Source organism: Tachysurus fulvidraco, chromosome 14 (assembly GCF_022655615.1).
Source record: "Tachysurus fulvidraco isolate hzauxx_2018 chromosome 14, HZAU_PFXX_2.0, whole genome shotgun sequence".
Classification (NCBI taxonomy): Eukaryota; Metazoa; Chordata; class Actinopteri; order Siluriformes; family Bagridae; genus Tachysurus; species Tachysurus fulvidraco.
The window spans coordinates 19,477,695-19,487,694 of NC_062531.1; the positions used below are offsets into that span (position 1 = coordinate 19,477,695).

The 10,000-nt window shown below is 39.8% G+C and overlaps 1 protein-coding gene across 1 annotated transcript in view; it reads left to right on the forward strand.

The window, feature by feature from the left end:
• The window catches only part of fgd (faciogenital dysplasia), a 46,089-nt gene that overhangs the window by 8,501 nt on the left and 27,588 nt on the right, over positions 1–10,000 (forward strand). The gene's annotated exons all lie outside the window — the stretch shown is intronic.

Genomic DNA, 10,000 nt, shown 5'->3' on the forward strand with positions numbered 1-10,000 from the left:
TCTGTCTGTCTGTCTGTCTGTCTGTCTGTCTGTCTGTCTGTTTATTTTATTGTTTAAATATTTTTAAGTATTTATCCAAATTTTTTTTTTGTCAAACTGTCACTCTGCTCTCAAAACACTGGAGTGCAGTGTTCACTGTTTAAAAAAAATATAAACTTATTAAATATAACTCTTAAACTTCTTGTCCTTTGTGAACTTTCTGGGAAGCTATTTATTGTCTATTTAAAGTGACTAATTAAGTAAACTAACAATAATTTATTACATTTACATTTGCAGCATTTGGCAGATGCCCTTATCCAGCGCGACGTACATACATAAGTGCTTAAATCTTTAACATTGGGTACATTAATGCTGGTTCACTAGGTTACATACTTAAGATACCATGAGTTTAAAAGATTTGCTCAAAGTTACTAAGCTTAAAAGTTTTTTTTTTAAATAAATGCAGAAGATAGGGAAGGAAGTGCTAGTTGAAGTGTTTCCTGAATATGTAGGTCTTCAACCGCCATTGAAAATAGCCAGTGACTCAGCTGTCCGGACCTCTAGGGGAAGTTCATACCACCACCTTGATGCCAGGACAGAAAAGAGTCTTGTAGTATACTTGCCTCTTACCCTGAGAGATGGTGGAACCAGTTGAGCAGTGCTGGTAGATCGGAGGTTGCGGGGTGCAATGCGAGGAGTGATTAGAGCTATGAGGTAAGAGGGAGCTGGTCCATTTTTGGCTTTGTAGGCCAGCATCAGTGTTTAGAATCTGATGCGTGCAGCTACCGGAAGCCAGTGGGGGATCACAGCTTGAAAACAAGCCGTGCAGCTGCATTTTGTATCATTTGCAGAGGACGGATTGCGTTCATAGGTAAACCTGCCAGCAGTGCATTGCAGTAATCCAGTCTTGAAATGACAAGAGAATAAGCAAGTACATGAGCAACCTGTGTGGACAAAAATGGCCGAATCCTTCTAATGTTGTAGAGAAGAAACCGACACGAGCGAGTCACATTAGCAACATGAGAGGAAAAGGACAGTTAATTGTCCATGGTTACCCCAAGGTTGTGAGCTGTGGCTGAAGGGGAGATCAGATCGTTGTGCAGGGATATAGCAAGGTCATGACCTGGGGATGAACAGCAGTTCAGTTTTACTAGGATTGAGCTTTAACTGATGAGCAGTCATCCATGATGATAATTCTGCCAGACATGCTGAGATCCGATCAGAAACTGTGGTATCTGCGGCTGGGAAAGAGAAGATAAGTTGTGTATCATCAGAATAGCAGTGGTAAGAGAACCCATGTGAGGAAATAACTTCACCAAAAGAGTGAGTATACAGGGAGAAAAGAAGAGGACTAAATACTGAGCCCTGTGGGACACCAGTGGAGAGTCTGCGTGGAGCAGATGTCACTCCCGAACCACTCCCAAGCTGATCCGCAAATCCCAAGACCCCTGAGGGTGGACAAGAGAGTCTTGTGGTTGACCGTATCAAATGCTGCTGAAAGGTCAAGGACGATAAGGACGGATGAAAGTTTTGCTGATCTATCAGCATGTAGTTTCTCAGAGACATCCAAAAGGGCTTCATCAATATGTTCAAGAATTTTTGAAAGAAATGAGAGAAGTGATACCGGTCTGTAGTTACTGATGTCTGATGGATCCAGAGCAGGTTTCTTTAGGATGGGTATAACCCTTGCTCTCTTGAAAGTAGTTGGTACCTGATCAGGTGCTATTGATCTATTGATGATAGTGATAATGAAGGGCAGAAGCTTTTGCGAGATGGTCTGGAGAATAGTGGAAGGGAGTGGATCCAATAGGCAGGTGGCAGGATTGCAAGACTGGATGAGTTGTAAAATCTCTTCTGCTGCTACAGTTAAGAAATGTGACAACAAGGAGTGGGAGAATCCATACTGTGAGAAGTAAGTGAAGGTCCTGCAGATTTCCTCAATCTTCTTATGGCAGAAAGAAGCAAAGTCTTCTGCAGTCAGGGAGGATGAAGAAGGTGGAGCCGGATGGTTGAGTAGAGAAGAGATGATGATGTGGAGCTTCAGAGAGTCTCGTGACAAAGCTTCAAGCTTTTCCTTGTAGAATGAAGTCTTGGCAGAAGTCACATCTGAGGAGAACTTGGAAAAGCCAGGGGTGTACAGTAAGAATCAAGATCTTCATCAAGTGATTTCTTCCACTATCTCTCTGATGATCTTAGCTCTCTTAGATTGTTGTGCAGCACATCTGAAAGCCAAGGAGCAGAACCAGTCATTTAGTTTTAATATCTACTAAAATATGGTCAGATCTTACTTGGTCTTTGAGTTTGTTACATTACAGAAAACGTCATTAGACACGTCATCAGAATCTTCTCTAAAGCTGGACGCAGTTGGAGACTCGTGACCTTCATGCAGCATTTATTTCTAATAATCGTAGGATTTTCCTGCAAGGCTTTTTTGTAGTAACAATGGGGGGCAATCTTTTGTCTGAGAGCACAGCAGAGATACGTTGCCAGATATATGTTAAAAAATAAAGACTTATTTTACTGCACAATTTTTCAGGGAATTGGAACAAGCCACTGATAGTAGTAGTACCTCTAGTTTGTTTTAACAACAGGGTTGCCAGATACCATTTCAGATGCTTATTGCATTGTGCATGAGGTAGGAAAAGAGAACATGAGGAAAAACTCCATTTTCAGTCCAAGCCTTCAGGTCAAGTTTTAAGTTTTGGGTATTATTTGAGTTGTTGGGAATTTTTCTATAACCCAAAATAACCTTAAACCTGTGATCTTTTTTATTTTATATATGATTAATACAATCAAAATGTATATTTTAGCCAACACTGTCAGATATGCTGTAATAAAAACCACCACCACTCCTATAATCTGAATTACATAATATTTTAACTGAAACACTTGAAATGACTCGTTTAATAAAGTAGCTAAAAAAAAAATCTGGGAAATGTTCATGGAATAAACTGGAACTGAAAGGAAATTTGGAGAGAAAAAAAAATCTGTTTTACAAAACAAATATCAGATATAACATCAAACCAAAAACTAATGTTACAGCACAGGAACGGTGCAACAATCTTCACAACATAGTAATAATTTGCAGTATAATAGCCTCATCGCCAGGCTCCTTGAAGCTCTTTGTGTCGCTCTCCTGCTGGGTTTGGTTAGATGGAGGGGTTTTTTTGGCATCCCCTTGTGAGTTCTCTTGCTTCATCTTCTTTGTGGTTCTCTGCTGGGCGACAACAGAAACACTGCAGGCATTGTCCTTCTTTTCTTTTATCATCGATTCCTCCTGGTCTCTCACTCATGCTGGCTACATTTCCACAGCCACATACTTCCTGTGGAAAGCCTGAGAACAGAGCATGAAGCTATGAAAGAGTTGGCTTGAGACATTTCCTTAGTGTCTAGTATGAAGCGGGTGGTGAGGATACAAAGGATAGCAAGAGGAAGGAGACAAATTGGAGGTGTGTTCTGGATAACAAACTATTTAATGTGATCCAAATAAAAAAATTAGATTTAGACCATTCCCATTTCTGGTTTGAATCTGATGCTGCCTTCACGTGCTATGTGATTTTGTCCTACTTCCCACTTCTGAAGTAGTAATTATGAGCATGTCATGCTCCTGTACAGCCTTAGAATTGTATGATTATTATGTCAGTAAACAATTTAAGCTCAAACCTAAATGCAAAAGCCAACCCTTTGTAAAGCAATCAAAAATAACTTCATCCTGCTGTAAAGAAAATGTACGGAATATGTAGCGATTTATGTCTATTTACACGCAGTAACACTTTGTAGCCACTAGACGGAGTCATTGTAGATAAAATGCGATCAGAACGACCAGAAAATCCTTCTTAATCGTTCTCTCAGTATTTATAAGCAATAACTATTCAAAGCAGCTCATACATCTAAACAGGCTCATGTGGTGAGCGCATAACACAGTCAGCTAACATAACTATATTATTGAAAAAGCACTTTTTCACATTTCATTTTTGCTGCACAATTAAGAATTTGTGTCCGTATAGAAAAACATGCTGAATATTTCTGCTCGTCTAAGCTAAAGCATGAATCATTGGTCATACATGCAGGCTTGGGTGTGTGTAGTTAAACAGGTCTCTGCCCTAGCAGTATGGTATTGATCATGTCCTTTCAGGTTGCCGTGACGACACTCTCGGTATCTTAGTAAACATGACCATACATGATCTGGCAAAAATGTGCGTGTCTCCTGCCTTGAAATTATACAGGCGTTGCTCACTTCGATTCACAGACATGTCACTGAAATCACCTTGAGCATGCCGTGTCAAAAATATTCTTAGATCTCACAAATGTGTTCATTTTTACGTCATTTTCAATCCCTCTATCCTCCTTCTCAATGTACAGCATGTCTACCTGTTCTTTTTCTTTACAATCCCTCTCTCATTCTTATACATTTCATAGTCCAGCTCATTTATTTTTTCCATTTAATCTCACTGTGTGTAATCTGTGTGTAATTAATGACCATCTGGGATGCTGTGGGGAGAAAAAGCCTACAGCACAGACACAGATGACCCACACACACACACACACACACACACACAGACACACACGAACACTAAACAGAAATATTATCAGTTCTGCAGCCTGTGTTTAAGCACACAAGCATTAAATCTTACGAGATCCTTAAAACCATCTCATAAAGTCAGATATACTGTTTTGTGTTTATTTTATATTCTATTCACTAATCTCTCTTGTGCCAGTCTTCCACTGCACCGTTTGAGTATCAATGATATTATGGACAGTCTCAAATTCTGTGTTTAAACTTGTCTATAGAAATGTGGCATCTTGTATGATTCATAATTCAACTGTAATATACTGTAACTACGTTTCCTTTAGCCTGATGTGCATATTAATTCTTTAATATAAGATCATTTTCTCCTAAAAAGGAAATGGTTACGATTAAATTAGACAGGCTTCCTGAATATAGGTCAAGTGGCATTAACTGGTACAAGGTTATTCGTTGTGCCTCAAATCAGTCACTACACATTATGTAGATTATCATTTTGTGTATGAATAAATGAAGGTCTAACTTTTTTTTTTTTACTATGGAACATTAACTTTAAGTCGTTTCTCATTCGAAGAAGAGCGCGATCAAATAAATCTCACAAAGTGTCGTCGGCCATCTTGAAAACTTTTTCTAATCCAGTTTCAGTGTCTTGTAGTCCCGCCCTTCTTCAGCTACCGTATGTAAACAAAGACGAGAGGATTTCATACTTTTATCACGTTTTGTGTCATGAAGAAGTGCATCATCCAGGTACTTGTAGTGCCCTGCTCCGTGTTGGGGCGTTCAGAGTGAACACACTACTGTACATTATTTATACTACAGAATGACACACAACAGAACAGTGAATAGGTATGTGATTTGGGACACGTCCATTGCTGAACAGTTTCATTTCTCTAGGTTAAAATACATCACTATGCATGATGATGATGATGATGATGATTTGCAGTTCCAGCTACCAAAGAAGTCGACCCCCTTCCTCCAGTCCCACACCCTCTATTCAGACCTTTCTGTTTAGCTCCTCTATCTGAAGACTTGTGTACACACACACACCATGCAATAGTAAGAAAAGCAGCAGAGATTTGTTTCCATTGCATTTAGTTACACGTGTTTACAGATCATAAAACATAGTTAAACATTCCCAGACTAAATTTGTGGACTCGCCGAGTGTGTAGCTGCTTGATTGAATTCAAGGTCTGCGAAAGGAATCTTCTGGACAGACATCAGCTGAACTCGTCTTTCTATCTATTATATGTATTAATGACTTGCCCAAACTATTCCTTTCCTTTCTGGTTATTCGGGCCTCGTCCGATTGGAGACGTTTCCTGGCTGGTAAATTCGGCTGACTTTATATAGGAGGCTTTGACACTGAATCAGAGCAGGAGAAATTGATAATGTGAAAGCTGTCATGTGGACCAGGAAGTGCATCGTGGTTCTGAACCTGAGACTTCCTGTAGGAAGGTGATGTGAGTTCGGTTGCACGTGAAAGCAGTTAATACTCGGGTCCGCACTCGTACAGGAAGTAACCTGTATGTGCGTTTAATCATTTAGTTATCACTATATATGATAACACAGAAGAGGTGAGCACCAAAAATATTATGTATAGTGTTCTTCAAGGTGAAGATAAATGCAGCAGGGTTGACACCAGGGGTGCTGAGAACAATCACACACTGATTCAAACCACAGCAAATGTGTCCAGTGTGAAAAACCAATGGAGAGAAGATTAGTCATGAAAGGACACCCCCCCCCCCTAAGCATCAGATTTATTGATTTTTAGATTGCGCTTAAAAATGCACACTGCAGCTTCAAAGGCTAAGGATCACCAAACAAAGACTATATTATAAAAATGTCTGTAAATATAAAATGAATAGTCTAGTACTACTGCTAGATCAAATGTTTGACACCCACACATGTTTCTTATGTTAATGGAATGCAACGAATGCTTGTTAATCAGATCAGTGTTTGAATTAATGATGAATTGAAGGCGTCGCATCTGCATGAAATATTAATAACCCTTTCAAACACCCTTTTCTGTGTTCCTGGCTTTCTTGTGAATGACTGTCTGAGTAGAAAGCTAATATGGAGCGTATACTGTGTGTGTGTGCGCGCGTGCGTGTGTGTGCGTGTGTGTGTGTGTGTGTGTGTGTGTGTGTGTGTGTGTGAGAGAGAGAGGGACTGCATTCAGAAAATCTCACTGTTTTGTTGGGGGGGGGATCAAATCTAATATATAAACATAAAAAAGAAATTTATTTCATGTGATTTTATCATTTATTTTGTATTGTTCTTTCTGTTTTATCTTCTTTTTTTCCTCCCCCTCTTTGTTCAGCATTCAATTTATCATGTCGGACTAAACGGTGATGTTTAATGGCTCATACAGAATCAATGTAGAGACTCAGGGACTCATTTGTAGTTTTTCTATTATTTCTGCCTGCATTTCGTTTACTGGGGCAATACATTCCTAGAAAAGTCCAAAAATAAATAAATAAATAAATAAAACAGGGTTGTTGTTTTTTTTTAACACAAATGTGTCTGTCTTCAAAGTAACTGCTGATATCAAACCTATTTCTGCTTTCTGAGATGATCCGGATGCTCGTGTTGGGAAAATCAGCTCACACTGAAAGCTCACCGAGTCCTGACTCATTTTATATCAGACTTGCGGCGATAAAATCATTTGTTTGTTTCTGCCGATCGAACATGCGCGATAAGACGGATTTTCCATTCTGACTGGTGCAATGAAATGGCAGTGTAATTAAAGCTAAAATAAGGATAGGAAGTGAAACACTACAGTAGATACTGCCTGGGTGGAACATGTTTCCTGGATGACTGCAAATAATTCTGAACTGATTCTACATGTGAGTCATTCAGATACTGCTGGAGCAAATGTGTGTATCTGTATCAGGGATGAATGCTTATTACAAATTGGTGTACATGAATATTAACACTTTATATCACAGAAATCACGTGATGTAGTATTCCGACTGACGGTATTCTAATTTTTTCAAAATATTCCTTGTTCTAAAATGACTTCATTTCTCCTTAACCTTCTATAACAATTCACAACAACAATAACAATTCGTTCACATTGTCTCAAAGCAGCTTTACAGAAGTATAGAAACAGAATAAATACATTTTAAGTTTAAAATGAAGTTACTATTTATCTCTAACATCTATCCCTAATGAACAAGCCTGGGGTGATGGTGGTGAGGAAAAACTCCCTGAGATGATATGAGGAAGAAACCTTGAGAAGAACCAGGGTCAGAAGAAGAACCTCATCTTCATCGGGGAGGCACTGGATTGTAAATAATGTAAATGTAAATAATGTTGTTTATCACACAGCTACCTAGCTGTAACATTTAAAAAAGCTCCATCTGGCTTTGCCTCGATTGCCGAAGGTTTGGAGCCGATTCAGCATGCCTTGGAATGTTGGCAGGGTTTCCATGACAGCGGCCAAACGTCCTTCTTTCCGACACCAACCGGCTGCTCTGAGCCCTCGCCAAGGCCAGGATGCATCGCCATGACGGCACCGTGTTTATTTATTTAATTCCGTTTACAGGCCCTTAAAGACCACTTTTGGCATTCAGCTCCGAGGTGTCTTTTTTGCGGAGCCGTAAACCTGTCTTGGGACTTGGGTTAGTTTCCAAAATCATCAAAATCTCCACCAGACTAAGCCGCTTCAAACTTATTTCACATGGCTGACACGCTGAATGCAGGGACAAGAGGTTTAGAGATTGAATTAAACACTAACACTCTTAATATACAGTAATTAAATTTATGCCATTTTGGAAGACTCTCTTACCCAGATCCACATATAATATGTTTTACAACTGAGCAATTGAGGGTTAAGTGCCTTCCTCAAGGGCCCAGAAGTGGTAGATTGGTGGACCTGGGATTTGAACTCAAAACCTTCCAAGCAGAAATCCAACATCTTAACCACTAAGCTACCACATCCCCCGGTGTATTAATACCATAGATAACATGGTGTATGTACTGTATTAACATGCTAGCTTTCTGATAAATAAATGAAATGAATGCAATCCTCTGGGTTTCTCTCCAACAACAAAGATGGAATCCAGTCAGCTGGATCAACAACCTTACCAAAATGTTCTAAAGCCACTTTATAGTGCTGTTTAGTGGCTTTATTTTTATTGTACACCGAGTAACCTGATTTCCATTCACTATAAAAATGTTTAATGACTCAAGAGGTCCCTTTCCATAACAGAACTGTCCATCATTGGTGCGTTGAGGTCCGTGAAACCTCGGTCTGGACAGCAGAATCTGTCATTGTCTATATAAAATGGTGAACACTTACTAAACAAAACAAAAAATAGATTTATTTGTGTTACGTCTTCGTTAACTCTGTACTCTTTGCTCCTTTAACACTCAGTTAACCGTAGCACAGCTTGTATTGTGGCTTCACTTTGCTTGTATTCGGTTGGATAAAAGCATCTGCTTAATGAATAAATATAAACTGTAGCTCTGTTAAGGTTCCATTGAGGGGCTGTAGGTGCAATGTCAGCCAAATGAAATACTGAATTTTCTAATTATTTATGCAAGTTTTAGTCCTAAAATCAAATGATTAATGAAATGAAATGATAAATTCCGCATACTTGCTGTGTTGAGTGTGATTTATCTAGGTTAAAGACAGAACTGGGATATGTCTGATATGTCTGTTTCCTGAGCAGCTGATTATCGGAGTCTGGCTTGCAGCTTGCGTAGGCCTCTTTTCTCATTGTACCAGGGCTGATCATTGTGTTACGACTAGAATCACATTTATAACGCTTGGCCGGTTTTGAGGACCACGGCTTGTACAAGTCGTTGTGACTCCTGTAGTCCTACATCATTTCAAACGCACGTGCACACACACACACACACACACACACACACACACACACACACACACACACACACACATATATATATATATTACAGTATTTACTCAGCACACCCCACACACGTAGTGTCATAGTGTCAAATCCTATTTCCCCAAATGCAACTTCCTCTTTGAATAAAATGTGTCGCCAGCCCGTTTCCACCTCCACCACTTTCCCACTACTTACTTCCCCTGCACACCCTTCCTTTCCTTCTCTCTCTCCACCTCTCTCCCCTATTCTGTTCCTAACTAAATCTCACTTCAAAATGTGGAGGTTTCTGATTGGCCTCGTTACGTTGCCATGGTGCTCGGACCGATCGGCTCGCGAATCATGGTCGTGCTTGCGGACCCCGCGCTACACCCGTCAATCTCCCTGAACGATGGAGGATGGGAGGAAGATGACAGGAAAGGATGAAATAAGTAGGGCTAATTGTGTATGCGTGTGAAAAAAGCAATCAGTGACACAATTTGTTGATCATTTGTGGATTTTCCGGGTTGAGGAACAGCGATGTCTTTCTTTCACTCACACAAACACGTGTGCACACACTCTCTCATGCATGTAGACACACACACACACACACACACACACACACATATACACACATACCAACAAGTTCATGAAAAGAGTGAAA